Raw genomic sequence first — 15,196 nt, 5'->3', positions numbered from 1 at the left:
TGGTTGAGAGTTTCAGCAATCGCAGTGATCAGATTGGGACATACACAGGCAATGCTGAGAACAGAAGCACATGTTTTAGTGGCTGACAGGATGTGGAGCTTGAAGGGTCATTTAACAGGAAGACGTGGACGATGAGGGAAACGAGGGAGTCATTGGAGATAGTCGTATTAACCACTGAAATCTCAGAGGTGGTGAAGTTGAAGAGTAGCCATGGGAATAAGAAACTCAAATAAATTGCAGTCCAGTTCTGAGTTTTCTTAAAAACATTACTATTAACAAAGATTAAGGAATCAAATAGAACCCAGATACTTTTGCATAAAATCATCTGTTTTATTCTCAAGAAAATCTCTTATTTTTTACATATGAGAAACACAATTAATCAATACAAAGGAGTGCTTGTTAAAGATATTTTTAAAATCCTTCATTACTTAGCTATCTTTATCTTTTTAGATTCCCCCATGTCATATATAATTTGCCAAATTATGTTTTTACCCAAAATTCCGTTAATGCTTCCCTACAACCAGCACCAAATGATCACAGCTATAGTACATCCAATTCTCTCCCCATCATTTGGAGAAGTGGCTTACATTCACCCAGCATCTCCCTGTATAAATCACTAGTTAGACCACAGCTAGCGGTGTGACTCCTACCCACGCTATCTGAGCCCCTCATAATTTTATATACCTCAATTAAATCTCCCCTCCCCTTAAATCAGCCTCCTCTGTTCCAAAGAAAACAAACAAACCTTATCCAATCTTTCCTTATAGCTATAATTTCCCATTCCTGGCAACATCCTCATGAATCTCTCCCTTACCCTCTTTGATGTGATCACATCCTTCTGTAATGCAGTAAGCAGAACTGTACACAATACTCTAGCTGTAGTCTAACTGGTGGTTTATACAGTTCTAGCATAACCTCCCTGCTCTTATGTCTAGGCCTTGGCCAATAAAGGAAAGTATCCTGTACACCTTCTTGACCACCTTTTCTACCTGTCCTGCTGCCTTTAGGAATCTGTAGACACACACTCCAAAGGTTTCTCTATTCCTCTATACTTTTCAGAATCATACCATTTATCATATATTCCCTTGTTTCTTTGTCCTCCCCAAATGCATTACCTTATAATTTTCTGGATTGAATTCCATTTGCCATTTTTCTGCCCAACGGACCAGTTCATTGCTATCTTTCTGCAGTCTACACCTTTCTTCCTTTCTATCAACCAAATGGCCAATTTTCATATCACCTCCAAACTTCTTAATCATGCCCCCTACATTTGTCTAAATCATTGATAAATGCCATGAACAGCAAGGGCCCCAGTATTCAGCTCTGTAGAACCCCACTGGAAATAGCCTTCCAGTCACAAGAACATCTGTCAACCATAAGTGAGTGGTTTCCAGCCACTGAGCGAATTTTGGATCCAATATGCCACTTTCCCTTGGATCCCCTGAGTTTCTAATTTACTGATCAATCTGCCACATGGAACCTTGTCAAAAGCCTTGCTGAATAACATGTACACTACATCAAATGCGATACACTCATTGACCCTCCTTCCTACTTCCTCAGAAATTCAATCAAGTTAGTCAGACACATCATGCAATGAACTGCAAGATGACACTTAAATGTGTAATACAAAACTGTGATTGTTGGTTTGCTGGAAAGTAAATTACTAATTGACACCAGACCATCAGTGGAACAAGCCAGGCAATCAGCTATGGACTCCAATGTCAAGATTTGGTTTTAGTTCAATCCAAGTTGTCACTATGCATTATTTATACTATATGACTTTCAATAAATTAGGCATTGGATGAAGACTTAAAGAAAAATTTCCATCAATGCTGTTTTTGACATATTTGCATACTTCTGTACTTCAGAGCATCCCTACTTAATAGGACGGGCATCATCATCAACAATGACAACTTGTATTTATAATCGCACGTTTAACAGAATAGAACATCCCAAGATACTTTGCAAGAGCATTAGAGAGCAAAATTTGACATCAAGATATGAGATATTAAGGAAGATGACTAAAATTTTGGTCAAACAGGTCACATCTTAGAGGAGGAAAGAGAAATAGAGAGGATGAGATTTTATGGAGGGAATTCTAGAGCTTTGGATCTTTATGGAGGGAATTCTAGAGCTGAAGCTAATGGTGGAGCAAATAAAATTGAGGATGCTCAAGAAGTCTTAATTATAGCACACATATCTCGAAGGGTACTGGTGCTGGAGAGATTACAGGGAAAGGGATGGGATCGAGAACATAGAGAAATTTGAAAACAAGAATGACAATTTTAAAATTGAGGTATCACTTAACTGGGAACCAATGTAGATCAATAAGCACAAGAGCAATGGGTGAACAGAATTTGGTATGAGTTAGGACAGGGGCAGCAGAATTTTGGATGACCTCAAGTTTATGGCAGGTAAAATGTGGGAGGCCAGCCAGGAGTGTGCTGCAACAATCAAGTCAGTCAACATGTTTTAATGTTCAATGCTGCCACAGATGCATCTGTCCAGTACAGTATCGGTAGGAGTGACCATAAAACAGTTGTTGTGGAGACGAAGTTCCGCCTTCACATTGAAGATACCCTCCATCGTGTTGTGTGGCATACCACCATGTTAAATGGGATAGATTTCGAACAGATCTAACAACTCAAGACTGGGCATCCATGGAGCGCTGTGGGCCATCAGCAGCAACAGAAATGTACTCAAAACACAATCTGTGGCCTCATGGCCCGGCATATCTCCCACTCTACAATTACCATCAAGCCAGGAGATCGACCCTGGTTCAATGAAGTGTGCAGCAGGGCATGCCAGGAGCAGCACCAGGCATAACTAAAAATTAGGCGTCAACCTAGTGAAGCTATAACACAGGGCTACTTGCATGCCAAACAGCGGCAAATGATAGAGCTAAGCAATCCTACAACCAACAGATCAGATCTAAGCTCTGCAGTCCAGCCACATCTAGTCGTGAATGGTGGTGGACAATTAAACAACTCACTGGAGGAGGAGTCTCCACAAATCCCCATCCTCAATGATGAGGGAAACCAGCACATCACTGCAAAAGATAAGGCTAAAGCATTTGCTACAGTCTTCAGTGAGAAGTGCCGAATGGATGATTCATCTCAGCCTCCTCTGGAGGTCTCCAGCATCGCAAATGCCAGTCTCCAGCCAGTTCGATTCACTCCACGTGATATCAACAAACAGGTAAAGGCACTGGATACTGCAAAAGCTATGGGCCTTGACAATATTCCGACAATAGTACTGAAGGCTTGTGCTCCAGAACTTGCTGCACCCCTAGCCAAGCTATACAGCTACAACACTGACATCTATCCAGCTATGTGGAAAATTGCCCAGGTATGCCCTGTACACAAAAAGCAGGACAAATCCAACCCAGCCAATTACTACCCCATCAGTCTACTCGCCATCATCAGTAAAGTAATGGAAGGGGTCATCAACAGTGCTATCAAGCAGCACTTGCTTAGCAATAACCTGCTCACTGATGCCCAGTTTGGGTTCCGCTAGGGCCACTCAGCTCCTCACATCATTACAGCCTTGGTTCAAAATTGGACAAAAGAGCTGAACTCCCAAGGTGAGGTGAGAGTGACTGCCCTTGACATCAAGGCTGCATTTGACCAAGTGTGGCATCAAGGAGCCCTAACAAAACTGGAGTCAATGGGAATCAGGGGGAAAACTCTCCGCTGGTTGGATGTTTGTGGTCATTGGAGGTCAGTCATCTCAGCTCCAGGACATCATGATTGCAGGAGTTCCTTAGGGGAAGTGTCCTTGGCCCAACCATCTTCAGCTGCTTCATCAATGACCTTCCTTCCATCACAAGGTCAGAAGTGGAGATGTTCGCTGATGATTGCACAATGTTCAGCATCATTCACGACTCCTCAGATGCTGAAGCAGTCCATGGCCAAATGCAGTAAGACCTGGAGAATATCCAGGCTTGGGCTGACAAGTGGCAAGTAATATTCGCACCATACAAGTATCATCTCCAACAAGAGAGAGTCTAACCATTGATGTTCAACAGCATTATCATCACTGAATCCCCCACTATCAACATCCTGGGAGTTACCCACTGACCAGAAATTGAACTGGGTTAGCCATATAAATACTGTGGCTTCAAGAGCAGGTCAGAGGCTCGGAAGCCCGTGACAAGTAACTCACCTCCTCACTCCCCAAAGGTTGTCCACCATCTACAAGGCACAAGTCAGGAGCGTGATGGAATACTCCCCACTTGCCTGCATGAGTGCAGCTCCCACAACACTGAAGATGCTTGACACCGTCCAGGACAAAGCAGTCTGCTTGATTGGCACCACATCCACAAACATTCTTTCCCTCCACCACCGATGCACAGCAGAAGCAGTGTATACCATCTACAAGATACACTGCAGGAATTCATCAAGGCTCCTTAGACAACACCTTCCAAACCCATGACCATTACCATCTAGAAGGACAAGGGCAGCAGATAGATGGGAACACCACCGCCTGGAAGTTCCCCTCCAAGTCACTCAACATCCTGATTTGGAAATATATCACCATCCCTTCACTGTTGCTGGGTCAAAATCATGGAACTCCCTTCCTAACAGCACTATGGGTGTACCACTGCAGCGGTTCAAGAAGGCAGCACACCACCACCTTCTCAAGGGCAACTAGGGATATAAATGCTGGCAATAAATGCTGGCCCAACCAGTGAAGCCCACATCCCATGAATGAATAATGAAAAAAATGTGAGCTTCTGTTCATCGTTAGGAATGCCAGTTCCACTGTAACTGACATTGGAGCCTCAACCTTTCTTTGTGGCTGTGGTGACAGTCAAGAAAATGAAGCATAGACAGCAGAAGGAAAAAAATGACAGCGACAAAACAGAGATGATAAAAATCCATATATTATAACAGAACAGATGGTAGAATAATTCCAATGTCCTAGGGTGGAGAGCCATGTGGAACAGAAAAGGGTGATAAGCAATATGAAGAAAAATGATAGGTAAAAGGAAACATGAGGAAGAGTAATAGGGAGTAGATGTTGAACAACAAAACAGGGTCTTGTGAAACAATGAAAGTACTCTTAGATCATAACAGTGGAAAACTAACACCAGAGCAGATCAGCTATTCAGAACAGAAAACAGTCATTTTTTAAATCATAGGGGTGATATAAATTACAAATTTTTCACCACTTTTTCCCATTTGCAGCCTAATCAACATCCAGCATCCTAAGCAATAGATGATCACATTACTCCTTGGCCAAGTTTATATAATTCAAACAGGATGAGCAAATTAAGTCAACTTTTCTTTAGCCCATGAAGGATTTCCTTATTTCTGCACAGAACAGATTAAGACCACATTAATCAAGCTAAGTACAGAAAGTGAGGCATCCTTAGATCAACAAACACATATTGAATGATATATTTTGACTCTCCTACTTTCAAAAAACTTTATTTGCACCATGCTGAAAGAGGTCCACTCACAAATGTCATACCCGACAAAAAAAATTAAGATTAGCATTTCTTTATTGTTTATGCTTGTTTATTCAGTAGATTTTTTTTCTTGAGAAAGTGAGTAGTCAAACAACTCAGCAGGGAAAGGCTGCTAAGACTGACTCTGCAACAGAACCTAGTTATATCAGCAAAGAGGTACAATCATCGCTTAGCAATCTCATCAACTGAATTATGTACATTTAGAAGAAAGGTAAGTGGTACTGCTGATCCAATTTCCATAGAAATACAGTAAAATTTCAACAATATGTGCTTATATGAATATGGTTCCATTAAAAAGATGCATATAAATACTGCTGACTCCATCAGACAAATTGGAGAGAACTTTGGACAAAATAATAATTAAATATAGCAGCCCTCCCATTCACTCATATGCAAGCTGCCTTAAAATACCGTTTAAACCTAGATTAACTGGGACATACAACAGTCCATACATTGAGTATTGCTGAAAAAAAGAGACATTTTTGTTGAAGCTTTTTGTCTTGCACTCATCGGGACAATTCGCAAGAATACCACATGGGAACAACAATTTATACTGTATGAAAAGAGAGTACTGATTGATTGGCAAGTGGACTCAGATTGTTAGAGGTGTTGCAATAGAGAATGCACTATTTGATGGTAAGTGACAGTTAACTGCTTAGGATTGTTGAAATTTAAACCAGGCAACTTGACTCTTATTTGTGAGAGCTGGGCCTAGAGAGGATCCCAATGGTATCTGGACATACACGATGTCGTTAAAACCGAGCTCAACTGCGTGAGTTACAGAGTTCATAAGTTCAATGAATACTGATTTACGCAATGGTGGCGGGTCTAGGTCGCTATGATATAGTGTTGCAGCACAAATATCTATGACTTCCTTAAGAGGAACATTGGTCAATAGGCTAGCAATGTCAAATGAGCACATGGTCACAACATTGCTGTTGATATGGAAGCCTGTATGGTCTTCGCAAAAGTGAAGGAATCCTTCACTCTGTACGTGTAAAACATGCTCAAAACTGGTTGTAACAATTCTGTCAACCATAGAACCTTTGTCGGGTTCCATGAGAAACGTGTCTTCGATGGAATGACACCTAACCTCCTACTCCTTGTATATTTTCGATATGTGGATGATACGTTTGCTATATTTAAATCTGCAGCTGCATGTAATAATTTCCCTACATATCTTAATGAGTTCCATCCTGCGCTCAAATTCACCTTTGAAATAGAGCAATCAAATGAACTCCCTTCCCTTGATGTACTAGTTGTGAAATCTGCCAGGGAATTCTCTACCACAGTCTGTGGCAAGACTATCTTCATGGGTCATATACGGGTTGGGATTCTTGCAGTTCCACGCGCTATAAGATTGGCCTTATCGACAACTTCGTAAATAGGGCCGGAGCCATTTGCTCACCATGCTTGTTGCCAAAATAGGGCGCATCAAAGGCATCCTGCAACATAATGGCTACCCTGATCAGATCATTTCACGCTGTATATTGCAGAAACTCATGAGTGGCCCCAAGGCCGTCACTTTTGGCCCTGAAAAGTGCTTCCCTGGAAGGGCAAGACATTTCAGAAATTTGGGCAATGGGTGAAGCTAGCTGTTTTATACTGCTACTATGCAGTAGCAACACGAGTGGTGTTCGCCACTAACAGGATGCTGCCGCCAAACCAAAACAACGTTCTGCCTATCACACAGATGAGTAATGTGGTATATAAATTTCAGTGCCAGTGTGATGCTAGGTATATAGCTCGTATGTCCCAAAGACTGGCTGATCGTATCAAACAGCATTTCCCTTCCGCTATTCGTAACGGGCAAGGTACAGAGTACCCAACCAGCCTGGACTTGCAAAACTCAAAACAGTGTCTAACATTAAATGTGATTCTGCAATTGGACAATATTTGCTAAATAATCCTCAGTGTGCTAAAAATTACTCTGACAATCAAGTTACAATTGTCAGTCACACTCGCAGGGGTGGTACATTTGCATGTACTGCAAGCTACATATATTAATACACAGGGCCCTGTTCTTTGCAGACAGAAAGAACATGTACACACAATGTGCTTTGTGCCTGTTTCAGCTAAACAAAATAAGTGATAGCCGTTCGCTGGTTCATTCCTCAAGGCAATGCCTTGACGAGAGTCAAGCTGCCTAGTTTAAATTTCAAACAATGCTTGGCGGTTAACTGTCATTCATCATCAACTGGTGCATTCTCTATGGCAACGCCTCTACCAATCAGATATCACTTGCCAACCAATCAGCACTCTCTTCTCATACAGTGTAAACTGCTGGGTTTTTTTAAGAAAATTTAATTCATTTCCGGGACGTGGGTTTCGCTGGCTGGGTCAGCATTTATTGCCCAACCATGGTTGCCCTTGAGAAGATGGTGGTGAGCTGCCTTCTGGAACCGCTGCAGTCCATGTGGTATAGGTACACCCACAGTGCTGTTAGGAAGGGAATTCCAAGATTGGTATTCTTGTGAATTGTCCTGATAAGTGCAAGACGAAAAGCTTTGACAAAAATGTCTCTTTTTCAGCAATACTCAAGTTCTGTACTACCAAACAACTATGTGTACACCTGAGTCCATACATTACTTAATTCATTGTGCTGTACTGATCAATATTCAATTGTTACAAATTTTCAAAGGACAAATAACAAAGTCAGCACAGTCTTACACCAGAGATAACGTTAATAACTGGGAGCTTTATAAGGGTATTTTTACAGAGCCAAAGCTGTTTTGGTTTGTAAACAGAATTCAAGTTAATTTCAATACAAGCATTTTGCCTATTTTTGTCATAAGGTATTGTTCACCATAAACTGTATACTAGTAAAATGATAACAAAATAAAGCAACAGAATCCTTCTCTACCACTTTACCACAAAACACTTCTAGTCTACTAAAAATGAAATAGCAGGGGGTTTCATTGAAAAAAAACATAATTTAATTTGTTAACTGCTACTCTAATATGTTACAGAATTAAAAAAAGCACATTTAAAATTCAGTTCTTGAAAATAATTCAATATTATGTGGACAAATGCAAGATATTATATAGCAATAATTGAAACTAATGGGATATGGTGCTGGACTTCTTTTAAAGGCAGAATTTGATTCCCCGTCTCAAATGGTCCAGTTGAAATAGGTTTTCTCAATAAGCAACTTTCAGTAACATTTGACTAGACAGACCCCATGTAGACAGGAAAATACTTCACCTTGGAGCAATGCCCAGTTGTATTTGGGATGGCCCAACTGCCTTTCTATAGAAGTACATTTTCTATAGTCAACCATGAGTGAGGTCAGGAGGGTCACACCCATTTAGAAGTTCATGATTATGCAACGGTCTCATTGATCAAATCTAGGCAAAAAATAGATGCAGTAAAAGGAAATGGGCAATGGATTTGCAATTGGGTAAAAAGTCACCAGAAAACACTTCCCCCTTCTCACACTGAGTAGGTATGTGAAATAAGAGATACATACAGATTAAATCTTGAGAAGCTGGAAATAGAAATGGCGGATAGGATACAAAGACATCAAACACATTTGAGAAAAATTGCAACTTGTGCTAAATCTGAGGAAAATATTCCACAAATAATTATTTAACCTTGCAAAACCTTCAAGTCATATGAGCTATAAACAGGTACTTAGATATTTATATGGACTTTTCTTTCTTTTTAAATCAGAAGTGCAGTTTACTGCGATGCCTCATAATCCCAAACATTACGAAGTAGTGGTTTTCAAACTTTTGTATGTGGAGAAACACTTGGTAAAGGTTGACACATTCTAACAGATGCCCTAACTTAACTGGAAAAGGCAGTTTTTAAAAACCTAATCATGAGATAAGGCCAATTCCGACAAGGTCATATTTGGCAATGGCGTAGTGGTATTGTTGCTGGACTAGTAATCCAGAGACCCAGGTTCAAATCATGCCACAGCAGATGGTGAAATTTGAATTCAATAAAAATCTGGAATTAAAAGTCTAATGATGACCATTGTCGATTGTTGTAAAAACCAATCTGGTTCACTGATGTCCATTAGGGAAGGAAATCTGTCGTCCTTATCTGGTCTGGCCTACATGTGACTCCAGACCCACAGCAGCAATGTGGTTGACTCTTATATGGCCAAGCAAGCCAACTGCTACAAAGTCACAAAAACGGAATGAAAACGGACAGACCACTCAGCATTGACCTAGGCACCAGAAACGACAACAGTAATCTAAGCCCTGTCAACCCTGCAAATTACTCCTTACTAACATCTAGGAAGCCTGCCAAAAGTCTCACAGGCTAGTCAAGCAACAGCCTGACAGTCATTCTCACAGAATTATATCTTACAGCTAATGTCTCAGACACCACCATCCCACCGGCAGGACAGACCCAGCAGAGGTGGCAACACAATGGTATACAGTCTGGAGGGAGTTGCCCTCAACATCGACTCCAGGCCCCATGAAGTCTCATGGCATCAGGTCAGACATGGGCAAGGAAACCTCCTGCTGATTACCACATACCAAGCTCCCCCTGCTGATGAATCTGTACTCCTCCATGTTGAACACCATGCAGAATGTACTCTGGGTGGGGGACTTCAACGTCCATCATCAAGAGTGGCTCGGTAGCACCACTACTGGCTGAGCTGGCCGAGTCCTAAATGACATAGCTGCTAGAATGGAGCTGCAGTAGCAGGTGAGGGAACCAACAAGAGGGAAAAACATACTTGGCCTCATCCTCAACAACATGCCTGCCGCAGATGCATCTGTCCATGGAGTATGATCCAGGAGTGACCACCACACAGTCGTTGTGGATACAAAGTCCCGCCTTCATATTGAGGATACCCCTCCATCGTATGGTGTGGCACTACCACCGTGTTCAATGGGATAGATTTCGAAATTATCTAGCAACTCAAGGCTGGGCATCTATGAGGCACTGTGGACCATTAGCAGCAGCAGAATTGTACTCGAACACAATCTGGAACCTCTTGGCCCAGCATATCTCCCACTCTACCATTACCATCAAGCCAGGGGATTAACCCTGGCTCAATGAAGAGTGCAGCAGGGCATGCCAGGAGCAGCACCAGGCATACCTAAAAATGAGGTATCAACCTGGTGAAGCTATAACGCAGGACTATTGAGTGCCAAACAGCATAAGCAGCAATTGAAAGACATAGCTAAGCGATCCCACAACCAATGGATCAGATCTAAGCTCTACAGTCCTGCTACATCCAATCGTGAATGGTAGTGAACAATTAAACAGCTCACTGGAGGAGGAGGGTCCACCAATATCCCCATCCTCAATGATGGAGGAGCCCTGCACATCAGTGCAAAAGATAAGGCTGAAACATTTGCAGTGAGGGCTTGCTCCATTGTGTTGTGTGGCACTACCACCTTGTTAAATAAGATAGATTTTGAACAGGTATCGCAACTCAAAACTGGGTATCCATGAGATGCTATGGGCTATCAGCAGCAGCCAAACAGTATTCAGCTATAATCTGTAATCTCACAGCCCAGCATATCCCTCAATCTACCATTACCATCAAGTCAGGGGCCAACCTGGTTCAATGAGGAGTGCAGAAGAGCATGCCAGGAACAGCACCAGGCATACCTAAAAATGAGGTACCAACGTGGTGAAGCTACAAGACAGGATGACATGAATGCTAAACAGCAGAAGCAGCATACGATAGAAAGAGCTAAGCAATTCCACAACCAACGGGTCAAATCTAAACTCTGCAGTCATGCCACATCCAATTATAAATAGTGGTAGACAATTAAATAACTAGCCGCAGGAGGAAGCTCCACAAATATCCCCATTCTCAGTGATGGTGGAACCCAGCATGTCAATGCAAAAGACAAGGCTAAAGCATTTGCAACCATCTTCAACCAGAAGTGCCAAGTGGATGATCCACCTCAGCCTCCTGAGGCAATAGATTGTAAATCTGCAGAAGTTGTTCATTGGCTTTACGTTGAAATTTTTTAAAAATTCTTTCACAGGATGTGGGCGTTGCTGGCTTGGCCAGCATTTTTGTTCCCAATGCCTAATTGTCCTTGAGAAGGTGGTGGTGAGCTGCCTTCTTGAACTGCTGCAGTCCATGTGCTGTAGGAACACCCACAAGGCTGTTAAGGAGGGAGTTCCAGGATTTTGACCCAGCATCAGGGAAGGAATGCCAATATAGTTCAAATCAGGATGGTGTGTGACTTGGAGGGGAACTTGCAGGTGGTGGTGTTCCTGCGCATCTGCTGTCCTTGTTTTTCTAGGTAGTAAAGATCGCAGGTATGGAAGGTGCTGTTGAAGAAGCTTTAGTGAGTTGCTGCAGTGTATCGGTGGTAGAGGGAGTCCATGTTTAAGGTAGTGGATGGGGTGCCAATCAAGCAAGCTGCTTTGTCCTCAAGGGTGTCAAGCTTCTGGAATGTTGTTGGAGCTGCACTCATCCAGGCGAGTGGAGAGTGTTCCATCACACTTCTGACTTGTGCCTTGTAGAGTGGCGGACAGGCTTTGGGAAGTCGGGAAGTGAGTTACTCTCCACAGAATTCTCAGCCCATAATTATTAAATTATTGGGTCAGTTTTGGTTATTGTGCCTGAACAAAGATATACCACATCTTGTCTTGGGTCCAAAGTAATGTTACTCCCCGTTAACCAGCACTTTTGTTTAACCGGCATCACCCGTTCCTTGAGCATGCCAGATAACAAACATTTTATTGTAGTAAGTGAATTGGAGGATAGTTTTGATACACTGAGACTAGCAAAGCCACATGAGATGGCAAGGTCAAGGGGATGGCCATGAATTTGGGTTGGGAAGTTAACTGGAGGGAGAGATTTAGGGAGCAAAAGAGGGCAGTGAATTTAGAGGAGATAGAACATGATGTTGAGATGGAATTTGATATCAACAAGAATGTCAAGTCGTTTAGTGTAGAAGCTGAGGGAGGAAATCAATATAGATACTTCATTAAAGAAAAGTTTTTTTATCATACTTGGCAGGACGATAGAGAACGAGGACTTTGAATGAGAGGTGGAAGGGGTGGAACATGAGTTGCCCAAAGGAAAATTGCCCGAGGGATAGGGGTCTGGCCAAACTGTGATCTGGTGATAAGTGCTGGTAGATGCTGGGACGGTGCTTCCCCTGGCTGGAGTGTCTAAAATTGGGAGTCACAGTCTCAGCATAAGGGGTTGCCCATTTAAATTTGAAATGAGGAGAAATTTCTTCACTCAAGTACTGTGAATCTTTGAAATTCCCTACCCCAGAGAACTGTGAAAGCTCAGTAATTGAGTATATTCAAGATAGAGGTTGATAGATCTTTGGATATTAAGGGAATCAAGGGAAATGGGGTTAGCACAGGGAAGTGGAGTTGAGGTAAAAGATCAACCTTGATCCTACTGAATGCCATAGAAGGCTCGAAAGGCCAATGACCTCTGCTGCTACTTCTTTTAAAGATAAACATAAAAAAAACATAATACATACCAGCAGTGATTTTAACAGCAGCAGTTTGAGAAAAGGCAGATTTGACTGTCCACAGAACATTCTTATGTTTAAACTTAGAAAAATTGTTATTTTCTTTCTCTAGTCATTGTTCACCTGCTTCGATTTTACTTCACACAATCATTTCAATAATTTAAATAAAGAACATCTTGCTGTTAATGTTTGTAAGACCAATTAAAATGTGCAACAAAATTGAACAGTTGCATTATCTCTTGCGACACTTGTAGCTTCCAGTAACCGGCTTAGGAACAGTCTGGGCAAAGAACCAAGAATGGGCTTGGTTGAACAAATATGCTTGCCATGGTAAAAACACAAATGAATAAAACAATTTAAATACTTGCAAAATTTTTTAAAAAGTAAAGTCAAACTATTAAGTTTCACTCTAGTAAATGGCGTGACACCTCCAGGAAACTCTTTCGAGTTATCAACAGTCACAGATTGCAACTCTTTTCGAGTACAATCACAGTTCTTGGTTTCCGGGAGTGGGACATGAACCCACAACCCTCTGATTCAAAGGCGAGGGTGCTATGAACTGAGCCACAGCTGACACCTGGAACCAGGGTACAGAGCTAACTAATTGGCAAAGTCTTCTACAGTTGCAATTGTATAAACAGGCGATTCTGTGATTTGGCATATGTTGGCTTGGGATCCTAATGACATCATTAGATTTCAGCAGACTTGGTTTTAGAGTTATGCAGATTATGGATTATCAAATTGTATCTGAAGAAAACTGGATTTAACAACATGACAAGTGATACTGAATTGTCAGATGATCAATGCCATGATCACGACAAATGTTGCCATCACCAAGTCAACAACACCACAGTACTTTGTATAAGGAGGTGCACTGCCTCATTCCCATCTGTTTTTGATTCATGTCTCTAGACCAAGGCCCACTAAGGAATTCTGGCGCATATCCTAATGTGTTACTAACCAGTAGTCAAATAATTTCACACTCTAATGAGCACTACAAAGGAAATCAATAACTGCAACACAGTTTTCTGTTAAATTAAATAGACAACAAACTTCAAGGTGTGATTCAACTCTCACAGCTCCCATCACCTATTGACAAGAAATGTTTGCTCTGCTTCTCACTGAACTCCCCAAGGGCCTGACATTACAAGCACATTACTGGAGGCAATAATGAAACAAAGGCAAACTTAATGATGAAAAAAAACTTTAACTGGTCTTCTCCCCTTCCAGGCGGAGTACATTTGTTAAGCGTATACCCCTTCCAAGTTTTTGGTTTTAGTTAATAATGTTTTGTTAAATGCCCCTGCAAATATTTCTGCATGATTCTGCACTTATGAAATAGTGAACTGGTTCCAGATAAAATCCATTAGCCACAGTACTTAAAGAAAATGGTTAAGTCTAAGGGAATGCATTGTTTCTTCTTTTTAATATATTATAATTTTATTATCTTGGAATTTTACTGCACAGGAAAAGTCTATTTAGGTCTCTGCTCTCCACATTGTTTTATTTTTCTGCCCTTTCCATACAACCTTTAGTTATTTTTAAATATTTGCCCATTCTTTTTTCTAAAAAAACTATTACTGATTCTGCTTCTGGTAGGGCAGGGATGGGGAACCCCCGGCTTGCTGCACTTTATGATCCAGCCCATCATTCAAAATCTGGTCCTGCCCCGGCCACGTGCTGCACTCTGGGCCACCCGCCGCCATGTTCTGATGCTTGAGCCTTGGTCGTCGTCACCAGAGGCCCAGGCTATGGGGAGAGGGCAAGGCCCGAGATCTAGGAGCAGGAGAGCAGAACAGGGACAGGAAGCTACCAGCTGCCGATCGGGTGGTGATGTGTGAATAACCTGGACAGCCACAGTGGGTGACTAACTCATGAGCATTAATAGGAAAAATCTGAGACAAGATTTCCAGGTCAATCAGGCTGGTTAGAATGATGTGTGCTGTAGGGAAAGTGGAGAATAAAGGAGGACAGGAAAAATTGCTTCTATACCATGGAACAGAAAGAAGACAAACAAGTATTTTAGTATTCTTTATCCACTTCTAATAACTTCCTATTATGTTATCTACTTTTCAATCAGACAGTCAGTGTACTAAATGCTCAGACCTCAACTCAGAGAACTTCATTTCCGAGTGGATCTGACAATAGAGGTACACCTTTTCCAGGATAGGGGAACTTGTTGGGACAGGGCAGAAATTAGAACACTATAAACTTTATAGTAACCTGGGGCGGGGTAAGAAAGGGAGCAGGACACCCAGCTCCATCGGTGGCTCACCGTCCTTCCCCCTCCTAGCTCTAT

The 15,196-nt window shown here is 41.9% G+C and overlaps 1 protein-coding gene across 7 annotated transcripts in view; it reads right to left on the bottom strand.

Annotated features, from left to right (window-relative positions):
- fars2 (phenylalanyl-tRNA synthetase 2, mitochondrial) overlaps window positions 1-15,196 on the bottom strand; it is a 493,023-nt gene that overhangs the window by 466,263 nt on the left and 11,564 nt on the right. The window contains exon 2 of one of the 7 annotated variants that reach the window (XM_078539572.1): window positions 8,678-8,820. The exons of the other annotated variants lie outside the window; for them this stretch is intronic. The gene's annotated coding sequence lies outside the window, so the exon portion shown is untranslated. The remainder of the gene's footprint in view (window positions 1-8,677; window positions 8,821-15,196) is intronic. 7 annotated transcript variants of the gene reach the window in all.

Source organism: Cetorhinus maximus, chromosome 3 (assembly GCF_964194155.1).
Source record: "Cetorhinus maximus chromosome 3, sCetMax3.hap1.1, whole genome shotgun sequence".
NCBI lineage: Eukaryota > Metazoa > Chordata > Chondrichthyes > Lamniformes > Cetorhinidae > Cetorhinus > Cetorhinus maximus.
The sequence above is the reverse complement of the archived record's forward strand: the minus strand, read 5'-3'. Positions and strand labels throughout refer to the sequence as shown.